General features: G+C 41.1%; 1 long non-coding RNA gene across 4 annotated transcripts in view; it reads left to right on the top strand.

Annotated features, from left to right (window-relative positions):
* Positions 1-8,316, top strand: part of LOC108296403 — a 20,844-nt gene that overhangs the window by 4,532 nt on the left and 7,996 nt on the right. For all 4 annotated transcript variants that reach the window (XR_001821842.2, XR_001821845.2, XR_005198393.1 and 1 more), the window contains exon 2: positions 8,121-8,267. This is a non-coding gene — a long non-coding RNA (uncharacterized LOC108296403). The remainder of the gene's footprint in view (positions 1-8,120; positions 8,268-8,316) is intronic.

Raw genomic sequence — 8,316 nt, 5'->3', positions numbered from 1 at the left:
CACTGAAGCCTCAACCTCCAGGGCTCCAGACATTCTCCCACCTCAGCCTCCTGAGTAGCGGGACTACAGGTGTGCGCCACCATGTCCAGCTAATTTTTAAATTTTTTTGTAGAGATGGGGTTTTGCCATGTTGCTCAGGCTTGTCTTGAACTCCTGGGCTCAAGTGATTCTCCTGCCTCAGCTTCCCAAAATGCTGGGATTATAGGGATGAGCCACCATACCTGGCTGATATCTTTGTTTTGTGATACAGTTCTCTGATTATTGGTAAGGCTGGACTTTCAGATCTCAATTACTAGCTCTGTTTCCTTTTGTGAATTAGTCAATTTGTGCCTGAATGTTATTTGTAAATTGCAAATGTCATTTGTCGAGGATATGCTCCCAGTAATATTTGTTGCCATTGAGTCTAAAGAAATGTTTGCAATTCCAGATATAACTGTTGTGTGGATACATGTCTGGTTTTTGGTAGCCATTTTGAGATAACATTTGTCTGACCTCTATCTTATTTTTGTTTTTATTTTTAGTGTGGAGGTCTTGCCCAGGCTGGTCTGGAACTCCTGGGCTCAAGTGATCCTCCCACTTGGGACTCCCAAAGTGCCGGAATTACAGACATGAGCCACTTTGCTTAGCCTTGTCTGATTTTTAAATAGAAATCCATTTCTTTTTATCTGAAAGGAAAGCACTTTTGAGTACTGCACATCGTTGGTGCTCCCTGGCTTTGGGTGTGGGGAGAAGACAGGGCAACATTTTGTCTTTAATGAGAAACTAATTTAGACAAGAAACAAAACAGTGGTCCCTTCTCCCTGATCCATTCAGGGACTGGTCTTATTTTAAATATTTCTGAGTGGTCTGAGGGAGAATATGGGCAGTAGTGAAATGTCCATATTTATACATACTGTTAAGTGCTTTGAGGATATGAAATGCTAATCTGAGAAGGCACCAGGAAAGAGCTAATTGGCAGAAAGGAACAGTGTGTAGGCAAGAGCAGTTTAGTAACTTTAGGGGAAAATAGTATGTTAAACTTATTAAATAACAGCCTCCTAAAGACATTGGGTCTCAAAACAATGATCTCAGTATAACTGTCAACAACTTACTGATGTTATCTGCCCAATTTGCTGGTACAGAGCAAAAGAGCCATTAAAAACCTAGGCATTATTAAGAAAAGTATGAGGCACAGAAAAATACCATCCTATCTTTGTATAAAACCATCTGAACCAAATAACTATTACAGTGGTAATTTTGTCTCAAGGAGTCTGTTACTATCACTCACACAATTTTGAAAAGGGAATGGGCAGAGTGTGTTACCTCTCAGTTTCATATTCCTTGTTTATAATACATAGGCGAATTAAATAGTCTCAGGTTTTGGAGGGGTCTAATTCTGGTTTACTGAAGCTGAGTGTTATTTCTAGTTCAGAAAATCTGTCCAATTATGTTTATTAAGTAAATGTTCTAACTTATTCGTACTCTATGATGTGTATATTATCTATTTCATATTTAATAACATTCTAACTTATTTTTTTCAGTGAAGGATGAGGATTATTGGATTTAGAAGTGCCAAATGAGCTGTAACTTACTGCTTTTTGCTATCCGGTTACACTGGGTTAATCCAGTTAGTTGTAAGCTCCCATTTTTCAGCATTTTACTAGTTGTAGATGTTAAACCAGGCTCATGTACGAATTAGAGCGGGGAGGTTAAGAGGAGTAAAAAAAAAAAAAAAAAAAAAAAAAAAGTCATTTTAGAAGAGGGGTTTTAGAAGGTCCTTTATTGGAAGTCTGTGCATGGAAGTCCCATTTTACATCATGCCAGTGTCTAGTTCCCAAATCCATCTATGGCCAGGGATTAGGGAAAGCCTGAATATTTGAAATAACTGAAAAGCATTTAACCTTTGATTTCTATAATTTATTCCTCCCCTCTCTTGATGTTACAGCCAGCAACAGCCTGGAGCAGCACCCCCTGGAAAGAAATTTTACATCGGCCATTATAATACAACCTGATAAGTGTTACAGCACTTATCAGATTGTATTGTAATTGTCTGTGTATATGCCTGTCTCTCTTCCTGTTATCAGTTAGACTGTGAGCTCCTTGAGGGCAAGGAAGGTGTCTTCATCTCCAGAGCCCAGCCTGGCACATTAGTAGGCCTCAGTAAATGTTTATTAGATGAATAAATGAATGACTCATCAACAAACATTTATTGTGTGCCTGCTAAAGTGATCTCCACAGGCTCTGGATTGTCAACTGTTTCTTCAAAAAGCATGTGGTCAGAAACTTGATATTTCTTTCTAGTTATGTGTATATCTTCTTTAGAGTTTCTCATGAGAAAATGCCATTTTGTGTTTGGATTTCAGTCCTTGGTATTTACAGATGTTGCAACTGTTGCTACTGCTGACACTTGCTTTCTTGGTGGGACTTGAGTGATAACTGTTAGATGAGGGCCTTATCCTCAGGGCCCAGGTCATCATCCAAATAGTATTCCTAGGTAGGACTTTATACTTTTCTTTCTTTTTTTTTTTTTTTTTTGAGACGGAGTTTCGCTCTTGTTACCCAGGCTGGAGTGCAATGGCGCGATCTCGGCTCACCGCAACCTCCGCCTCCTGGGTTCAGGCAATTCTCCTGCCTCAGCCTCCTGAGTAGCTGGGATTACAGGCATGCGCCACCATGCCCAGCTAATTTTTTGTATTTTTAGTAGAGACGGGGTTTCACCATGTTGACCAGGATGGTCTCGATCTCTTGACCTCGTGATCCACCCGCCTCGGCCTCCCAAAGTGCTGAGATTACAGGCTTAAGCCACCGCGCCCGGCCCCTATACTTTTCTTTTTTTTTTTTTTTTTTTAAAGAGACAAGTTCTCGCTCTGTTGCCCAGGCTGGAGTGCAATGGTATGACGGATCACTGTAGCCTCGAACTCCTAGGCTTAGGTGATCCTTCCACGTCAGCATTCTGCGTTAGGACAATAGGTGTGTGCAACCAGTCCTGGCTAATTTTTGTATTTTTTGTAGAGACAGGGTCTTGTTATGTTAGCCAGGCTGTTCTCAAACTCCTGAACTCAAGCGATCTGCCTCCCTCGGCTTCCCAGAGTGCTGGGATTACAGGTGTGAGCCACTACACCCAACCAGACTCCATATTCTAAACCAGGGGTGGGCAAACTTTATTGCCCATGGGCTACCTGTTTTTGCAAATACAGTTCTATACTGGAACACAGCCATGTTCATTCATCAATGTTTTATGTGGGGCCATTTTGGCATCCCAATGGCAGAGTTAAGTAAGTAGCTATTAGTTTGGTGCAAAAGTAGTTGCTGTTTTTTGCCATTAAATATATCGGAGACATTGTGGCCTGCAAAGCCTTTATAGAAAAAGATTGCTGTGCCTGCTCTGGATCATCACACAACAGTGATGGTTTCATTCCTCATTCCATTTACCAGACCAGAAATTCATATTTATAATTCATATTTACTTTGTCATTACTTGTGACAAGTCTTTTTCCTTTTTACAGATAAGCCAGCTAAGACATGTTTTAAAGTAGGAGATTATAGGACCTCCCCCAGGGTCCTGCACTCAAGTCAGTTATACCCTATCCTTCAACATCAAGCTTTGAACCTCTATTCTAGAAATGACTTTTATTATATTCAGACTTGAAGCATGTGAACATAGCATGCTCTGGTGCCTTCACCCTTGCTCCCCTCCTTCCTGCACAGTTCTTTGCAATGAGAATATTGGAAATAAGGATTTAATGTGGGCTAAGGCAGAAAGGTAAGCTGAGGCAAATGTTTAGAGGATCCTAATGGTAATTTTTAAATGAAGAAGTGGGGTGTCCAAAATATTAATTTATTTAGATGTATGCAGGTAGTGAGCCAGAGCCCCTCCCCTTATGCCTCACCAACTTTACATGTACTATCTTGGTAAACTACCTATGAATACATTTTGATTCATTTCACTTCATTAAAAAGTGGGAGAGCTCAAAGTCATGTTTGAGAAAGCTAAATCTAAAACAAAACGGAGGAAGCATTGAATAGGCTCATCTTGTTGGATAGGATCATCCTAGTAATAAAATATAATGAAGGAAAGGACTTATAGCTATATTTTTAAAGCTGCTTGCTGGATTTTCCCCAACATTTTGTTGTGAAAGTTGTCAAACATACATACAGAAAAGTTGAAAAAACTGTACAGCGAAAAACCATATACCCAACACTTAGATTTTATAATTAACATTTAATTATACAGTCGTGTGTTGCTTAAAGACAGGATGTGTTCTGAGTAATGCGTAATTAAGTGATTTTATTGTGTGAGCATCACAGAGGGCTGTACTTACACTAACCTAGATGGTATAGCTTACTATACGCCTAGGCTATATGATATAGCCTATTCCTCCTAGGCCACAAACCTGTACAGCATGTTGCTGTATTGAATACTGTAGGCATTTGGAACACAATGGTAAGTATTTGTATATCTAAACATAGAAAAGGTACAGTAAAAATTTGGTGTTATCATCTTATGGAACCACCATTGTATATGCGCCTATGACTGAAATGTTACTAAAAGGTTCAGGACTGTTTGCATTATCACATTAACTCATCTTTGTTGAGTTGGTTTTAAAAATCCGTCTGTCATCCGTGTTAATGTCATCTATATCTGACCCATCATGGTGCTGAAAAAGTTTCTTTTCATTCTTATTTGTACCTTCTAAGTCGGCATGAATACCAGCACATCTCAACTATGTGTAAGCAGATCTGTGCAGGAATGAGTCTCGGGGAGAGAATCCATGTTGTTTCTGAAAGGAAATAGCCATAGCTCACTGCTTTTTTTTTTTTTTTTTTTTTTTGAGACAGAGTCTTGCTCTGTCACCCAGGTTGGAGTGCATTGGCGTGATCTTGGCTCACTGCAACCTCCGCCTCCTGTCTTCAAGCAATTCTCTGCCTCAGCCTTCTAAGAAGCTGGGATTACAGGCCCCTGCCACCACGCCCAGCTAATTTTTGCATTTTTAGTAGAGATGCGGTTTTACCATCTTGACCAGGCTGGTTTTGAATTCCTGACCTCAACATCCACCCGACTTGGCCTCCCAAAGTGCTGGGATTACAGGCGTGAGCCACTGTGTCTGGCCAGCTCACTGTTGTTTACTGGAAATAGTAGAGGGAAGGAAAGATGGAAGTCTAGGTCAAGTGTCATACTGCCCTGTACCTTACTCAGTTCTCTGCCTTTGGGGTAGGTGGTTTTCTGAGCAGCTTCTGCTTGTTTCTTTCCTTTAAGGCTTGCTAAAGGAGAAAAAACAACGTCATATTGAAATGCTAATGAGGCAATATTTAGCATTAGCATAATTCTTTGGAATTCTAGCAAATGGATTTTTAACTTGTGCTACTAATAGTATTCTTTCAGCCTTTTCTGTTAGCAAGAGCTGCAGTTTCAATTAGGAATCACCATGAAATTTCGTTTATCTTTGTCCATGGACATGATAATGTTAAATGTTACCTGTTTGTGTCTGTCTCCTTTGATTTAAACTCAAGGGTACAGACCTTGTTTTACTGATCTTGGTAATTCTCTTACACTGTAAGGTTTGTATTCATTTATAGGGATATACCCCCAAATATGTGTTTAACATTATTACAGAAGATTTAGATATGAGCACATTTTCGTGGTGTTCATAACAGCTAAATAATGGAAAAACTTACCTAGTCAAGAATAGGAATTTGGCTAAATACATTTTGTTGTAATGGCACAACATAGCCATTAAAAATAAAACATCTTGTAGATAAACATTTGACTTGGAAAGTTGTATACAGTATATTAATTAAAAACAGGCTAAAGAGCAATAGTATGATTTCATCTAATCATTGTAAAATAAGAATTCATGTTTGTGCATGTACATGAAAGTTGTTGGAAGAACATACCCCAAGTGTTAAACTTTCCTGGGATTCTGGCTGATTTTTGCATTCTTTGCCTAATATAGTTCTGGAATTTTTTTTTTTTTTTTTTTTTTTGCAGTGTTCATCTATGACTTTCAAAGTTAGAGACACATTGAAACTATTTCCATTTTAAAATTGTTGACCCAAACAAAAGTAGAATAAATGGGGATGGCGAGGGGGCCTGGAAACTGGAGAAATTTAGTTCAGAAAAGAGCTGGGTGGGGTGGGGGAAGGGAATGGTAGAAATAAGATCACTGTCTTCAGAGGAAGGCACTAATTACTACCTACCCCTCTATTCCTGGCTCCTTAGTACAAGCATTTTCTGGATCAGTGTTTACACTTACCATTTATTTCCCAGTTAGGCCCTCCACACGTTCTTTTTCTACCCTTGTCCCTCTGGGCTTTAAAGCTACAGTAATTGCTAGTGGCAGCAGCTGCTTATGAATATGCAGGTCTTGCTCTAGTAAATGGTGGCCTTAGTTGTGCCAATAAAGAGATGGCTCAAGCCTATCAAGGCTCCTGCTTCCCCTCTCCTCTCAGCTAGGCAGCACTAATCTTCCATAACTACGGTGGGAGAACTTTCTACCTGGGTCTCATGGTCACTAGTAGATGAGAGGACAGATACTTTCTTGCTGGTGGGTAAGTCCTGGGTAGCTGCTCCTTGGGTCTTCCAGGGGTTTCAGTTGAGGGTTGCCTGCATTTCACTGAGTAAGTAACAGAAAACTTAGCAGTATATGCTAGTGCTGCCAGCATATAATGATAACAGTAACTGGGCTTTGGGCTATTCCTGAATTGCCAGATTTCTGGGTTACTTTTCATGCTAAGTAGCTAGGGACTGAGAAACTTACAGGCAGTAGGCTGCTTCCTTAGAAAGAAAGGATCCTGGCCAAGTGTGGTGGCTCAAGTCTGTAATCCAGAGTTTTGGGAGGCTGAGGCGGGTGGATCATGAGGTCAAGGGATTAAGACCATCCTGGCCAACATGGTGAAACCCCGTCTCTACCAAAAATACAAAAATTAGCTGGGCATGGTGATGTGCACCTGTAGTCCCAGCTACTAGGGAGGCTGAGGCAGGAGAATCACTTGAACCTGGGAGGCAGAGGTTGCAGTGAGTGGAGGTTGTGCCACTGCACTCCAGTCTGGTGACAGAGCGAGACTCCGTCTCAAAAAAAAAAAGAAAGAAAGGACCCCTTGGCTGGGTATGGTGGCTCAGGCCTATAGTCCCAGCATTTTGGGAGGCCAAGGCGGATGGATCATGAGGTCAGGAGTTCGAGACCAGCCTAGCCAAGATGGTGAAACCCCATCTCTACTAAAAATACTAAAATTATCCTGGCGCCCTTGGGGTAGTCTGTAATCCCAGCTACTTGGGAGGCTGAGGCAGGAGAATCGCTTGAACCTGGGAGGTGGAGATTGGGCCACCGCACTCTAGCCTGGGTGGCAGAGCAAGACTCCGTCTCAAAAAAAGAAAAAGGGAAAGGATTCCTTGATAGTCTTTGGTTTGTGTCTCATGACTCAGAGCCAGTTATTCCAGTGGTTGATTCTTGAAGGTAGGGGCCTAGCCACTGGTCTGCCTAGCTTTTTGTGGTCCTTTTAATAACTCAGGCAGCTAGGTGAGGGAGCAGGTAATGTTCAGTTCCTTTTCACTTAAGGTAAGCTGAGTCCTGGTGGGAGTTGAGATTGTAAGTGATAGGGGCTTGGTCCAAGAGGTCAGAGTTTTGTAACCTTTTCCTATCAGTGTGAAAACCAGATGCCATCTGATGACTAGATGAAGGTTTCATTCACCTTTTGCAGGCTGTTTTGGTCAGGACTAAAGAATGTAGGTTCATTAACTGCCAGACACAGAAAGGCCACTAAGGGATCAAGTTTACCTCCTTTCACAGATAGTGATATTGAAGTCTAAAGAGGGGAAGAATTTGAAGGAATCTACTTAGATAAGCATGAGAGTTCTCATCTGAGTACTAACGCTTTGGTGTCATCATTGGTACCTCTGTACCCAGGTTATCTCATTTAAAATGAGGGCAGGAATCCTTACTAAAAATTGTAGATCTTGCAACTGCCTTTGCCAGATAATATAATTGTGATGCTAGTGTGAATGCTTAGCAAGATTAAAATCTGAGATCCATGGTGTGGCTGGCTGGATAACTGACTAAGGTGTTAAAAATAAAATTAAGGCTGGATCTCAAACCTTGACTGTTCCATCTTACGTTTGTTTTTTTCTTCTCCCTGTGCTATAGGTGATGTCACATGCAATCAGAAACTATGCCACTGGTGAAGAGATATATTGAGCCCTGCCTGGTTAACCTCCAGTGAGGTTATTAGAGAATTGGGAGAGGCTCAAATCAGCATCCTGCACATAGTCATCAAACCATTGTGAAGTCTTGGTAAGTGGTCAGTGGCTTTGGTGGGCTTGTCCAGTTAGTGGGATGGGGT

Source organism: Cebus imitator, unplaced genomic scaffold, assembly GCF_001604975.1.
Source record: "Cebus imitator isolate Cc_AM_T3 unplaced genomic scaffold, Cebus_imitator-1.0 Scaffold709, whole genome shotgun sequence".
In the NCBI taxonomy this organism is placed as follows: domain Eukaryota; kingdom Metazoa; phylum Chordata; class Mammalia; order Primates; family Cebidae; genus Cebus; species Cebus imitator.
This window is presented reverse-complemented; position numbering and strand designations above follow the sequence as displayed.